The following is a 7,916-nucleotide window of genomic DNA, read 5'->3' on the forward strand; positions in this document are numbered from 1 at the left end:
GTTATGAGATTTGGTGGTGGACTTCCGAGTTTCTATTTGGCGGTGGTGGTTGGAGGACTGTGTTGCTTAATGTCTGGGCAACTTGGGCCAGATGCTGCAGATTCTGAATCAAGGATTCATGTGCGGGAGTCTCGGTGCTTTTGCCTGTTTCCTTGTTGGTGCCATCCTGGGGGTTTACAGGCCGATATTATTTTGCATCCTTACCCTGATGCTATGAGTGCAGGGAAAGTTTTTTTTTTTTAAGTTAAGTGTGAATTAGAGTGAGGGGAAGATTAGGGGGCTCACAATCTCACTGAGCGTCCTATGATTCCTAAATCCTATGTTCCTGAATACCTAGAGTTTTAAGCCTAATGTCTTAATGTTTGGTCTAGAGAGTCTTATCCTAGGGTCAGACTTAGGCTCTGATACCATCTGTAACACCCCAGATTTTTGAAACTTTTTAAAACTTATATAATAAAGGAAATATTACTATTAATACCGAAATAGAGCATACTAAACATCAGAGTTTGGGGTGCTATGCCACATCTGAGCTGGAGAACTCAGATGCACAGGCTATACTAACTAAATATCCTCGAGCAATGTCAATACATCATCATGGCACGCAGGCCGAAAGGAAAACTATCTATCTACGCTTCGGTTCTCTAGCGCGCTCCAGAGTATACTCATTTGCGCCTGAAAGCCAAATATATCTGTTCAGCGAATAATGCTTGTAACCCACTCTAGCGCGTTAAAATACAATATAGGTAAATATATATACATAGATATAGGAAAACCATTTGAAGTAGGAAGATATATACTTAAGAGACTCTAGCTTTAAAACCAGGATTATACTCGACAGATAGGGATAAGCACATTCAACAACGATAATCAATCATATAGAGACAACATCATAAATACACATCTCTAAGGTCACAGTTCACTTTCATATCATTCACATCATCATTCAATCAATATCCTTGTCACACAAGCACACTTTGGTGGCGCCACGGGACCAAATCGCATGCCCCAAACATGAGGGTTAGCACATATAGCGCTAACACGGCCCCGCAGCACCCTACCTCATAACGCAGCATGAAGTAATTGACCGCAGCCAATTGTATAGACCGTCGATAGTTTCAACGGCGGATCACAGCCCTACACACCGCTGACGCGTTCAGTCGGTGGACTGTGATCCTCTTTTGGGGACTGCGACCTTACACACCGCTTGACGAGCTCAGTCGGTGGGTCGTAGCTGATCATAGCCCTACACACCGCCTGAGGGACTATTTTGGTGGACTATGATCTTTGGGGACTACGACCCTACACACCGCTGGCACATACACTCGGTGGATCGCAGCCGACCATAGCCCTACACACTGCCTAACAACTCATTCGGTGGACTATGCCCTTCCTCGGGCTAGTGGCCCTACACACCGCCTGACGCGTCCAGTCGGTGGACCACAGCACACGAGGTCCATGAGGTGGACCGCAGCCCTAGAAGTAAGTCACTGACCGCAGCCAGGATAATGAACCGCAGCTCATGAGTAACCAGTTTGACCGCAGCCAAGAGTCATACACATATATCACGTAGCAAGCACATGCAACCCACATTAACACATAGGGAGGGGGAAAACGTATAAATAAAATATGCGTGATTATCCACATACTAAGAATAGTCCTAAGGCACTCATACATCATCCTCCTAGGCCAATGGGTTACCGATTCAACTAGCATGCAATACACGAGACTCTTTTATCCTACGAACGGTACCCGAACATCAAACTAGACTTATGCACGACAAACGGAGTCCGTTTGGGCACCACGGGGTTTGGAAATATCAAACGGGGAAGCCAAAGTCCCAAAGTGGGAAGAATCCAGCGGGTGGCCGGTGGGTGGAGGGCCACCCGCCGGCGAAGAACCTCTGGGCAGCGGGTGCCGGGCAGGCAGTCGTCTGCCCGCCGGCTGCCCGCTGCTGGTGGCGTTACCATGGGCAGCGGGTAGGTGGCGGGTCCCCCTACCCCCACCTACCACCCACTGACTCCTTTTCCAAAATATAAGTCCCGGGATCCTCCGTGGAAGCCGAAACCATGCCTAAACACTTTTAAACGCAAATGACGACACCACGTAGAAAATTAACGGATCAAAAGCAAGAATCACATAGAACACAACGTATTATGACTTCTAAACATAATTAACACCCGAACATGTGAATTCCCACCCAAATATACCCAGAATATCCCAATACGAAATTCACGATTCAACCTAGGGCTCTAATCATATTTAAATCATCAAGATCATAGATCATCTTTAATATCAAGAATCATCAAGATTTATCAAGAATATCACCCAATCATCAAGATCCTTTTATCATCATCAAGATCACACATAAAATCATCTCATCAATTATCAAGATCATATCATAATTATCATAGAAGATTTCATATAGAGACAAGCATAAAGAAGGAGCCAAAGAAGTAGATTACAGCAAAGAATATAGGTTTTGTTAAGACATGGTTTACCTCTTAGCCTTAATTAAATTCCTTGGCTATGAAGGGTCTTTCTTTAAGATCTCTTCTTTCTTGATTTCTCCTATGGGGATTCTTTGGAATTCTTGTGTGGTGAAAGTTATTGTGGTGTGAGTTCTAGGTGCCTCCTATGTCTCTATTTATATATCTAAGAGTCCCAATTAGGGTCTAAATGGCATGGGTTTGCTGATTCTATTCCTTATAGGACAAAGGGGTTGGCTTTAGGGATAAGGGTCCATGGACTATGGTGGACCCTTCCTAATTATTTAATGGAATTTAATTCTTTCTTTTGGGTATTTGATTAAATAATTAATTGGTTTAGAGGCCGTAACACGTGGTGTTACAGATATGGTCTCTAAATTCAAGGCGAAATGGACTTCAACTAGGAGGCCAGCTTGTGTACCTGAAGAAACATGACGCAGTTGGGAGGAGTATTGGGATATGCCTGACGTGAAAGTAAATCTGAACAACAACGCAAGAATTGGATGAGTGAGGTGGCAGGACCTGGTACGGGATGTTCTCGACATACCAGAGGATGTATATCAGCTATTGAGCACTATCACAAATTGGTAATACATTTAACTTAAAAATTTATTATTTGTATATATTTTACAAACTAAGTATCATTTTATTGTTTGTGCTTGTTTAACAGCGAGATGAACTTCAAAATGAGCCTAATCTGATTGAGTTCTCTGAGCATATGCACACAAAAAAAGAATGGTATATTCGTTGATGAGAGGTCAAAGAGAATCGCTGTAAGTATAATGTAGCAATCATATATTGTTAAATAGATCAAACTCATATATGCTTTTGTATACATTTATTTTTTTTATATGTTTTTAGTTGTAGGAAGAAATACAAGCACGACATGATGCTGCAACGCAAGAAGCTGAAGGGTTCAACTGAGCCACCAATTATAAACATGTTCCAACTGTATGTGGATATTGTTGGTGGGGTAAAAAACAACGTATTTATGGCTTAGGGACAAAGGCATCCTCATTTATTAACGAGAATAATAACAGTTCATCTGCTACTTCACAAATTCATCAAGATGCAATGAAGGAGATAATGAAACAACAGTTAGAGACCATGCGAGCTGAGATGGAGGCTCAGATGGAGGCAAAACTACAAGCTCAAAGAACTCAAATGTAGGCTCAAATGCTGATTCAAATGCAAGCTCAGATTACAAGTTTGAGGTATGAGTTGTGTCGCAACTGCATGCTATCTACTTCTTTGCCACGACCTCCAACTACTCAAGCTGAACATTCTATTAATTCAAATTATGAAAACATAGGAGATGATTAGATTATGTTTATTAATATATTTGGTATTGTTTTATCGATGTAACATTATACAGTGCTATGGTTTTGTTATTGTTATTGAGTTTGAATGTTTTAATATAATATATTTTAAAATTATATTATTGAAGTACTATATTATAGGTTTAATGCAGGTATGTGATATTAATTAGTGGGTAAATTTTTTTTTTTTTAATTTTTAAAATTTAGCAACGGACAAATATTGTAGTAAATCCGTAGCTAAGTATCTAATAACAATACAGAATGGCAACGAAATAGCGACGGAAAAATCCATTGTTAAATTTAGTGATGGATATTTCTGTCACTAAGCTGTAGCTAAATGAAATCCAATTCAAACAATAAAAAAAAATTAGCCACGACAATTTCGGTCGCTACATTTAGCAACGGACGATAGAGACAGAAATATCCGATGCTATATTTAGCGACAGAAAAGTTCGTCGCTATTCCAATGAAAATTTCATCACAGGATCGTCGTGGTAGGAAACTAGCGACGGATATTTTGTTGGTTTAGAGACGGAATATTCCGTCGTTATTCCCTCACAAATTTCATCATCAAATCCGTCACTTGAAGAAAAATAGCAACGGATTGTTTCGTGTAGCGACGGAAATAAATTGCGTCGCTAGATTTTAGCGACGCGCTTTTTTGTGACAGACGGATTCCATCGCTAAACTCTTTAGCGACGGATTTTCCCTTATTTAGCGATGGAATCGATCCAACGTTATTTCTGCGTTTTTTTTGTAGTGTATGAAGAGCAACTTAATTATCACACGATAACTATGCAGGAGTCGGAGCTTTGAAACCAAACTCATTCAAGAGGTTGTGTTTCAACATCACTTCTCACGTTAATTGTGTCATCGCTCTATATCTAAACTCTACACTCGAATGAGAAACCACATTCTGCTTTTTACTCTTCCACGAAACCAGATTACCTCTAAAGAAAATAAAATATTCTGTTATTGATCTATGATCCTATTTGGATCCTGCCCAATCATCATTAGTGAAAGACTCAATCTTAGTGTGACTATGATTCTTATAAAAGATTCCATATCCTGTGTTCCTTTCAAGTAACTCAAGATGTGCTTTATAGCTGCCCAGTGATCAACAGTTGGGGATGCCATCTACTGGCTCAAAACACTAACTGGGTATGCAATATCTGGACGAGTTACTGTCAAGTATTTTAGCTTCCCAACTAATCTCCTATACCTCTCAGGATCTTTAAACAATTCTCCCTCCTTTGACAATTGCATGTTCGGTATCATGGGAGTTGATAAGTGTCAAAGACACCTAGTTTTAGAGTATCATTTAGGTACATTTTGAGCTAATTATGATCCTTTGTGTACCATGTTTAGGCCATTCAAGCTAAGTTTATGCATTGTGCTATAAAATATCACCACACTTTGTATTTTATGGTTTTTAGGGTAATTTTGGATGAAAACGAGGCAAAGTAGCATGGGACGGAACAAAGCGGGAAAAGAAGACAAGCCGAGGCCAAAACAGGAGGCACAACGCATGTTGTGCCATCCGTTGTGGCGAAGCAGAAAGATCCACGAGTGGCACAACACACGTTGTGACGTGTGTTGTGAAGAAACAGAAAGGTCCACGAGGAACACGACGAACGTCGCAGGATGCGTGGATAGAGAACTTAATCGAACAACGCACAAGGCGTTGTGACCTTGTATGGAAGTTGTGAAGGGAATGCTATTTAAATCATTTGTAGATTCATTTCTACAGTTGAAGAGTTCTTAGCTTTCAGGAGTTTTTCATATTGGTAGAGAGAGTAGAGAGTTAGATTGTAAAGAGAGAAACACATTGATTTAGATAACTCTTTAGATTTCCATTGAAGATCAATTAAAGAAGGAGATTGACAACCTCCTACATCAAGAGATCTTAGCAAGCTTGTAATCTACATTGGTACATTTCTAATTCTACTTTTATATTGCTTTCTTATGTTTGATTTCATGCTTTCAATATTGATTGCTATGCTTGGCTAGATTAGTTAGGGATTGAATTGTCAAGTGATTGATTATGATGCCTATGCGACTTAATTCTTGAATTGGGGATTGAATACTTGCTCTGCTTGAAGTCTTGTTGTTAGGGTTTGATTTGTAAGCATCCTATGGAGCTAGGCCACCTCCTAGGGTTGTGCTAAGCAAGTGATCTAGGCAAGAGATTGCTAGATCACTTGAAGCTTCTAACCTTGACATTTTCTAGCCTCATAATCCACTTTGGTTGGGTAGAAAGGTAGTATAGGCAAGGTGTTTGAGGAAAGGTCAAGGTGACTCCAAGAGCCCGACATAGGGAATTCAAGTGTCTCCTAGACAAATCCTAGTAGTTGAAAGACGAAAGGATAATAACTTCCTCCCTAGGCTTAGCATATGCAATATCCTTTCCCCATGTTAAATGATCCTAGGTGCATCATGATCATCACTAGCAATTTAAACCCTATTTCCTTTATTTGTTAATTTGTTTTAGTTGTTCGTTGTTTGAAACCTACACGACCAAACATATTGCGTGACATCCACTCAATTGTATGCAAACCTCTTTCTTATTATTGACAATGCAAGGCTACTCCGAACGGCCATCCTCTTGAGAACGATAAATCCGGGAGTCATCCCACAAACTTTTGACGTTAACTCTATAAGAGTGAAAGAGTGCTGTAAGGAGTATTGCATGGCTTAGTACCTAGTTTTCCTGTTTTAGAGAGTAAGTCAAGTACATATTTTTGTTGAGATAGTAATCTACATGTTTTACTCCTAATAACGTCAATACCCAGGAAGTACTTCAGTGGTTCCAACTCTTTTGTTTGAAATTAACTGTGAAGAAATAACTTGAGAATGAAATCCCTTCATTTTCACTTCCTGTAATGACAATGTCATCCACGTAGACCACTAATCAGAATTGACTAAATTTCTCAAACCACGCGCATGGACTTTGTTTCAGCCCAGATAACGATCGCCAAAATCAGCATACTTTCCTAGACTCCCAGTGAGTAACAAACGCAGGAAGTTGCTCCATGTAAACCTCTTCATGAAGACTGTAACACCCCGTGTTACAGCCTTCAATCCCGAATTAATTAATTATTTAATTAATTCCGTTCATAATAATTAAAAAGGATTTAATTTGGTTACGATTCTCTTTAATTAATTAATGTGGTCCACCATGGATCGTGGACCTTGCCTAAACTAGAGTCTGAAGCCTATTAGGAATAAAGAGAGTGGACCTTCCACTATTCAGATTCTAATTACGAATCCCAGACCTATTGGGAATAAAGATAGTAGGCCTTTACTACTCAGATTCTAATTAGGGATCCTAGATCTATATACCTGTTAGGAATAGAATATAGGTCTTTACTATTCAGACTCTGATTAGGATTCCTAACTCTATAAATAGGGGATTAGAAAGCAATTAGAACACTTACCACCCATAGTTATATTACACGAAATTATTCCTTGGAGATTCCCCACCGCCAAGCGTAGGGAGATCAAACGGATGGAAATCTTAGAGAAGAACCTTAATAGCCAAGTTAGGATTAATTAAGGCTAAAAGGTAACTCATGTCTCAACAAAACCTATTTTCCTTGCTATATCTTATTCATTGGCTCCTTTGTTATATGATTCTGTGCTTGAGTCTTGATAGAGCTTTGCCTAGGGTTTGTATTGCGTTTATCTTGATGTTTGTGTGTTGATCTTGATGCTCATGTGATAATCTTGATGTTCTTGATACTATGATAAATTATATAAATGATCTTGTATTTTGATTATGTCTAGAGCCCTAGGGTTATAACATGGATTTCGTATTAAGATATTCTTAGTATGTTTGGGTGGGATTTTGCATAATCGGGTGTTGAGTCTAGCCTAGGACTTGTGTTTAGGACTTGCATATAAAGTTCTTTATGTTCTTGTGGTTCCGGATGCTCCTGAACCGTTATATGATTGATGTTAGGTCCTGGCATGTTCAGGAATCGTGTTTGAACGTATTTGTTGTGATTCTTGGTTTAATTCCGTTAATTAAATACGTGGTGTTGTCATTATGTGTTGAATGTGTTTGGACATGGTTTCGGGTTCCTCAAGGGATCACGGGACCATAAAGTTG

At 39.6% G+C, this 7,916-nt stretch overlaps 1 long non-coding RNA gene across 1 annotated transcript in view; it reads left to right on the top strand.

The window, feature by feature from the left end:
* The window catches only part of LOC109178485, a 34,256-nt gene extending 26,607 nt beyond the window's left edge, over positions 1 to 7,649 (top strand). The window contains exons 4-5 of the long non-coding RNA XR_002053720.1: positions 4,639 to 4,643; positions 7,636 to 7,649. This is a non-coding gene — a long non-coding RNA (uncharacterized LOC109178485). The remainder of the gene's footprint in view (positions 1 to 4,638; positions 4,644 to 7,635) is intronic.
* Positions 7,650 to 7,916: the final 267 nt, after the last annotated feature.

Source organism: Ipomoea nil, unplaced genomic scaffold, assembly GCF_001879475.1.
Source record: "Ipomoea nil cultivar Tokyo-kokei standard unplaced genomic scaffold, Asagao_1.1 scaffold0848, whole genome shotgun sequence".
Taxonomy (NCBI): domain Eukaryota; kingdom Viridiplantae; phylum Streptophyta; class Magnoliopsida; order Solanales; family Convolvulaceae; genus Ipomoea; species Ipomoea nil.